Raw genomic sequence first — 8154 nt, forward strand, 5'->3', positions numbered from 1 at the left:
TCCTAGATCCAAACTCACAATGCAATTGACAAGAATTAGAAGAAGAAGCAGTAAAGAGAATGTAAATAGATTCAATTATGCAGAAAAGAATTAAAAGAGAATTTGAATGGGAATTGAGACAGAATTTCCTCAATTTCTCACACCCAAAACTCAGAAACAGAAGAGTAGAATTGCTCAGGCAAGAATGAGGAAGAAGAGAGATCAATTCTCCTCCCCAATTCTCAGAAATCTCAGTGGAGTCACCAAGAGAAGTTGCAGAATTCAAAGCTCAAAGAGAGTGCAAAATTCAAAAGCAAAACTAAGAGTAAATCAAAAGAGTGAAAGTAAAAGTAAAAGTCCTAATTACATCAAACTAACTCCTATTTATACACTTTCTATTCTTGGATATTGGGATTTGGATGGGCTTTTGAATTGGTGAAGAAATGAATTAAAATGGTGTTTTAATTTGAATTTTCGGCCCAAAATGGTGGCTCCCAGGAGGCTGCCCTGCCCTTGTGGAGGGCAGGGCAGAAAATTGATGCTTGGTGCGGAAGATTGGTGCGGCTGGTGCATGCTTGGCGCGCAAAACGCTGCCCTGCCCGCGCCAAGGGCAGGGCAGAAAAATATGGTGCTGCCAGATTGTGCGTGGTGCGCGTTGGTGCTGCCAGGGTCGAGAGTTGGTGCGCCAGAATTGTTTCTTAGTGCGCCACACACAAAATGCTGCCCTGCCCTCACGGAGGGCAGGGCAGTGTTTCCAAAATGCATTCCCGTGTTCGAACCTGGGCGGACGCACACGCTACATCATTTTCCTTGGCTTCTTGGCACGGTAATGGGTCTTAAGTCCTAGCTTCCTCATGGTCCTGTGTTCAACTCTTGTGGCATGCATGGGTGATATTTTTCCTTTGATTTTCTTCCTTGGAGAGCCCGATACTGCCCTTGTGGAGGGCAGGGCAACATTCTATTCCTCTTGGTTCCAAGGCACAAAATTGTGCTCTGCCCTTGGAGTGGGCAGGGCAGAGTTGCCTTCTCTTCTTGGTTTTCTTATGTTGCCCTCCTAGAGGGCAGTGTGCCCTTGTGGAGGGCAAACATTGCCTCCCCTTTGCATGCGGCACACTTCCTTTCTCTTTGACCACACTTTCCTTTCCTTGGGCTACACTTCTTAGGCCACGCTTTTCCTTTTCTTTTCTTTTCTTCACCTATAATGAACCAAAACAACCACTCAAAGTATCACTAAATTCAAGAGGCTTATAAATCAATTAAAATTCAATTAAAATTATCTTAAACCTCATGATTTAACATTAATTTCATGGTGGTTGCATGATTTAAAGAAGTTGTGCATTTTCACTCCAAATCACTTACTTAGGATGCAAGAAAGTGCATAAATGCTAACAAAACAAGTGAAATTAGCTTGAAAAATGGGTATATGATGACTTGTCATCACTTTAGGCAAGATTTTGTGTAGAATCAGAGTGTGAGTTATACTTAGGTGCTCCAGTGTATTTATAGAAGTGTAGAGTGACCTCCCTTTGAGATAAGATAGTTATCTTATCTTATCTTTTGTGGGTGAGTTCCCTTATCTTTCTAGGCCTAGCCGTCTTTAGAATGGGCTGTGTCCCTTTGTTTAGGCTTGCTCAGGCCTTCATGGCGATTCGGCCGAACTCTTTAAGGAGAGGTCGGTGGCGATCAACTGGAAGAGGTCGGTCACTTGTGTCTTCGATCAGCCCGGGTCGCATAGCTCGACCTAGGGTATGAACAGTGCCCCTGCTTGAGCTCAATCTTGCCCTTGAGGTCGTGTCTTTAGACTTCGACCCCTTGGAGGAAGTCGTGCTCGAGCATTTTTCCTTTAGCCGATCTCCTATATGGCTCCTGTTGAAATTGCTTCTACTTGAATGCAAAGCCTTTCCTTCTTTCTTTTAATTGTAACGTGCGCTTGCGCTTTTCTTGGGAATGTGCGAGGGCTTTAAAAGCCCATTTACTTCTTGACGTTTCCTCTTTTCCCTTATCGCTCTTCATTTTGAAATTAAAGAAGTAGTTTTGCCTTTACTTTTAGTTTCTTCTTTTTTTTTTCTTCTTTGCTTCTCTCTTGCTTAACTTCTTCTGATTTTTTGCCCTTCAAGCCTTCTTCCTTTTCTTAAAAAAGCGCTTTGCTTGTGTGCATTCCTGGTGGCTTCTGTCTGGACCATTTATCGGTCCTGTTCCCTTTTCAGGCTGGTACTTTCCTCTTCCTTTCTTATGCTTTGATGATCGCTTTTACTGTTATATGCTTGCAAAGTTTTGATTTTTATTGACTTTTCCTTGAGAAGCTTGATTCTTTCCGCGAAAAGGTTGCATCTTTTTGTTTCTGGTCGGAGTTGTGATTTTCCCTGCTACTCCCCTGCGTGCTCTATCGGTAGTTTTTCTCTTTCTTTTTTTTTTTTTTGCTGAATGTATGAGGGAATGCTGGAACTTAGGTTGAGCTTTTTGCATGTTTAAAAAGGTTGCGGCTGGTTTTGGGTTCCAATTTTTGCATCATCTCCTTTTCTGGGTTCTTTATTTTGTTGTTGCCTCCAAAGGGTTCCCCCGGGCTTCGCTGAATTCTCCTTGCTTCCACAAATCCTAGGGTGCCCTTTTTGTTGCCCCATTTCTATGTTAGTTGGCTATTCCTTCCTTTTTCCTTTTTGATTTTTGTTTGAGTTGTTTAGTAGTGACCCTTGTTATCTTCCTTTGTTGTAGGTGTAGTTTTGCTGTATGTCTTCCCGAAAAAATATTGCCGAGATGTCTACTAAGATCCCCGCGGGAATGGTCGACTGGCTGGACTCTATAGTCCTTATGTGCGTCACTGTGGCCGACCCAGAATACTATGAGAGGCTTAGGAGATTCCATAGGATTTGTAACAATAGGGACGATGAAAAAAATATGAACGACCCTGAGGAGAGGGTTATTTTCCCTCCCTTGACTAAGGGAGAATGACCTTTCTTTTATGCTTATGATTACTTTTTTAATCAGCTGAATATCACTATCCCTTTTATTGCTTTCGAGACCGACCCCTTATGCACCTATAACGTGGCCCCTTCTCAACTCCATCCGAACTCTTGGGGCTTCATAAAAATCTTTCAGTTGTTGTGTCAGGAATTAGGTGTTCAACCTACTGTACCTCTCTTTCTTTATCTGTTCGTATTGACCAAACCTGGAGTAACCAAGAAAAAGGCTTCTTAGGTTTCTTTTCGAGCTACCCAGAGAAAAAAGGTATTTGCAATGTTTGATGAGTCCTTCCGTGATTTCAAGAACTACTACTTCAAGGTCCGAGCTGCTGGGGATGCTCGGCCCTTCTTTCTAGATGAGAATAATGAACCCACCCTTACTTTGTGATGGAACCTCCTCATTTAGATACTAAGAGGTTTCTGGGAGATCCTTCCCTCCTCCGTGCTGAGCTGGGTAGCGTCCGACTTCTATTCTGATAGCTTTTCCTTTGTTTTTTACCGACTTGTTCTTTTCTTCATTTTTAACTTGTTTTTCTAGTGTCTTTTTCAGAGATGGTGAAGTCTAGTGACTCTATGAAGGCCTTCTGCAAGGCCAAGACTGCAGAGGGAGGGTCTTCTCAAGTGCCTCCGAAACAGCCGACTTCTGATTCTTCTGTTGCTGGTCCTCCCCCACAACGTAAAAAAACTATTGGTACTTATGATCTGAATAGCCAGGAGTTTAACGGAGTGGGTTTTACCAACGAGTTGATATCCCCTTATGGCAAAGTTCCCTTGGATGATGTGTCCATTCTTTGCCACCTGGATTTTATTACTAGTACTAGTGTTCAGATGGCCAACCTTAGGGCGGCCTTGTATCATGTTGTCCGGGATTTTTCGGTTTATGCGACTAAGGATTTTATGGAGGATGCTAAGTCGGAGTTTGACAGGATTAAGTGCTTGAAGGATGAACTTGATGCTAGGATGGTTAAGCTGGAGCTAGATGTGGAGAGGGAAAAGTCCCGGGCTACTGCGGCTAAGGTAGCTGCAAATTTGGCTGAAGAAATGGCAAAAAAGTACAAGGAGAGCTACAGCCATACTTATGGCGAGCTGCTTAAATTTAAGGAGAGGCTTGAGTCTGCTCAGACTGACTATGCCATGCTCCAGCGTCATTTGGTGGGTACTATGATTGATGCATATGAGAATTTGAAGGCCCATGTCCAAGTTCTTTCCTCCGAGCTTGACCTTACTTTATTCAGTTTAGATAACGTGGTGGAGGACAGCAAGATCGTGCCTGCTGATGAGCGGATAATTTACACGCTTTTTGGCATTCTTTTTAGTATGTTTTTAGTATGTTTTAGTTAGTTTTTGGTATATTTTTATTAGTTTTTATTTAAAATTAACTTTTTTGGACTTTACTATGAGTTTGTGTGTTTTTCTGTGATTTCAGGTATTTTCTGGCTGAAATTGAGGGACCTGAGCAAAAATCTGATTCAGAGGCTGAAAAAGGACTGCAGATGCTGTTGGATTCTGACCTCTCTGCATTCGAAGTAGATTTTCTGGAGCTACAGAAGCCCAATTGGAGCGCTCTCAATTGCGTTGGAAAGTAAACATGCGGGGCTTTCCAGCAATATATAATAGTTTATACTTTGTCCGAGATTTGATGGCCCAAACCAGCGTTCCAAATCAGCTTAAGAATTTCCGGCGTTTAACGCCAGAACTGGCACAGAAGTGGGAGTTAAACACCCAAACTGGCACAAAAGCTGGCGTTTAACTCCAAGAAAAGTCTCTACACATGAAAGCTTCAATACTCAGCCCAAGCACACACCAAGTGGGCCCGGAAGTGGATTTTTATGTCATTTACTCATTTCTGTAAACCCTAAGCCATTAGTTCTCTATAAATAAGACCTTTTGCTATTGTATTTTCATCTTGGTTCTTCTGGTTCCCTCTCTGGGGCCGAAGCCAATGATCACCATTATCACTTATGTATTTTCAACGGTGGAGTTTCTACACACCAAAGATTTAAGGTGTGGAGCTCTGCTGTACCTCGAGTATTAATGCAATTACTACTATTCTCCATTCTATTAAGCTTATTCTTGTTCTAAGATATTCATTCGCACCCAAGAACTTGATGAATGTGATGATTATGTGACGCTCATCATCATTCTCACTTATGAACGCGTGCCTGACAACCACCTCCGTTCTACATGCAAACAAGGCTTGAATGTATATCTCTTGGATTCCTTAATCAGAATCTTCGTGGTATAAGCTAGAATCCATTGGCGGCCATTCTTGAGAATCCGGAAGGTCTAAACATTGTCTGTAGTATTCTGAGTAGGATTCAGGGATTGAATGGCTGTGATGAGCTTCAAACTCGCGATTGTGGGGCGTTAGTGGCAGACGCAAAAGAATCACTGGATTCTATTCCGACATGATCAAGAACCGACAGATGAATAGCCGTGCTGTGACAGAGCGCGTTGAACATTTTCACTTAGAGGACGGGACTGTAGCCATTGACCACGGTGATGCCCAACATACAGCTTGCCATGGAAAGGAGTAAGAAGGATTGGATGAAGACTGTAGGAAAGCAGAGAGACGGAAGGGACAAAGCATCTCCATTCGCTTATCTGAAATTCTTACTAATGAATTACATAAGTATCTCTATCTTTATGTTTTATTTATCTTTTAATCATACCAAAAATCTCCGTGGGATCAACCCTTACTCGCATAAGGTTTATTACTTGGACGACCCAGTGCACTTGCTGGTTAGTTGTGCGAAGTTGTGATAAAGAGTTGAGATTGCAATTGAGCGTACCATGTTGATGGCGCCATTGATGATCACAATTTCGTGCACCAAGTTTTTGGCGCCGTTGCCGGGGATTGTTTGAGTTTGGACAACTGACGGTTCATCTTGTTGCTTAGATTAGGTAATTTTATTTTATTTTGTTCTTCAGAGTTCTTAAGAATGAATTCTAGAGTTTCAGATGATGTTTTCATCATCACCAAAGCTGATTGATTCTCATCAATTTAGCTCTTGAATGTAATGTCCTGCTGAAGCTTGGCTAGCTATGTCTAATCTTTCTTTAGACTAAAGCTTTAGACTAACATTGCAAGATTCCTGGAAATTCTTATTAAGAATTTTGATGTCCTTATTTTCTTTTCCACTCAATTTTCGAAAAATCCAAAAAAATTATAAAATCTTAAAACCAAAAATAATTTTATGTTTCTTGTTTGAGTCTAGTGTCTAATTTTTAAGTTTGGTGTCCATTGCATGTTTTTAGTCTTCTAATTTTCAAAAATTACATGCATTATGTTCTTCATTGATCTTCAAGTTGTTCTTGATGATTTCCTTGCTCTGATCTTTAAATTCTCTTGTCTTGAGTGTTTTGTTGTTTCTCATATGCATTCTCAATTTGTTAGTGTCAATAGTATACAAACTTCTAAGTTTGGTGTCTTGCATGCATTGTTTATTTGATCTTAGTATTATTTTGATTATTCCTCATCATTAAAAATTCAAAAAAAAAATTTTAATTTGTGTCTTTTCAAGTCAATAATACAGAGAATTGAAGATTCAGAACACGCAGCAGAGGAATTACACAGAAAAAGCTGGGCGTTCAAAACGCCTAGTGAAGAAGGCAAACTGGCGTTTAAACGCCAGCCAGGGACCCTGGCTGGGCGTTTAACGCCCAAAAGGGTAGCATTTTGGGCGTTAAACGCCAGAATGGATACTGTTCATACCCTGACCGAGCTCTCCTAACTCGGCTAATCCACAGAAGGTCCGACCTCGTCCCAAAGGCCCACGCCTGAGGTCGGACCTCGGACCAACAAAGGAAAAGGCCCATTAAAAAGGAGCGAAGCCCAAAACCTAAAGGCCGAAAAGGCCTAGGAAAGGCGGTTCCACAGAGATAAAGATAAAACTCCCAAAAGATAAGATAAGATAAGAATATCTTATCCAGGGATGATCACGACCAACTACTATAAATACACTGGAGCACCCAGGTATAACACACACTCTAATTCTACTCGATATCTGCTTGGACCCATGCTAACTTAAGCATCGGAGTGTCATTGCAGGTACATCCCCCCGCCGTTCAGCACACCAAGCTCGGGTCACAGACCCCTACCTCGGACCTTGCCTGAACGACCGAGCTACACGTTTCAGGTAACCCTCGGAACATTGGCGCCGTTGCCGGGGAACTGGAAGTCATCCCTTTACCATGGCGGACAACCCTCCCAACAATAACCACGCTACATCCGAACAAGAAGAGGAAGTTGACACCGGAGAACGGCCGGACAGCCCTCTATCACCACGCACTCCAGGGGGAAACAAACAGAATCGCCCAAAGACAACACTCCTAGACAAAGATCCACAAAATCCCGAAAAAGAAAAGAGTTCGGAGATTCTGGAAACAGTTCGGGCACAACAAGACCGGCTGAAACAACTCGAAGAGGACATAAAAAAGCAGAAGGAAACTGAACAAGATCTGAGAAGGGAGGCTCGCAAGCGCAGAGAATTAGAAGAAAAACTGCGGAGAATAGAGGCCAACCTGAAAGACCGGACGGAACGCGGCACCACCCCCGAAAACAATCATGACCCCTTCACACAAGAGATCATGAAGGAGAAAGTACCGCGAAACTTCAAACCACCAGATATGGACCTCTACGACGGCACCACCGATCCAAGTCACCACCTCAGCAACTTTAGAAGCAGAATGTACCTCGTCGACGCCTCCGACGCAATTCGGTGCAAAGCCTTCCCCACCACTCTCACCAAGTCAGCCATGAAGTGGTTCGACAACCTACCACCAGGGTCAATCTCCAGCTTTGAGGACCTGACCAAAAAATTCTTAACAAGGTTCTCTATTCAAAAGGATAAGGCAAAACATGCCCCCAGTCTACTCGGGATCAAACAAGGCAACCAAGAAACCCTCCGAGAATACATGGAGCGATTCAACAAAGCCTGCCTGGACATACAACACTTGCCCACTGAAGCAGCCATCATGGGACTAGCAAACGGCCTAAAAGAAGGACCGTTTAGCCAATCCCTATCCAAACGATACCCGACCTCCTTATACGAGGTGCAAGAGCGGGCAGAAAAATATATCAACATGGAGGAAACCTCCCAGCTAAGAGACTCTTCCAGGAAAGAGTCAACCCACTCATTCCGAGATCGAGATCGGGAACAGAAAAAAAAAGAAGAATCCAGCTCGGACAGGCCACGGAAGTACCACAGCTACA

The sequence above is a fragment of the Arachis stenosperma genome, chromosome 9, assembly GCF_014773155.1.
Source record: "Arachis stenosperma cultivar V10309 chromosome 9, arast.V10309.gnm1.PFL2, whole genome shotgun sequence".
Classification (NCBI taxonomy): domain Eukaryota; kingdom Viridiplantae; phylum Streptophyta; class Magnoliopsida; order Fabales; family Fabaceae; genus Arachis; species Arachis stenosperma.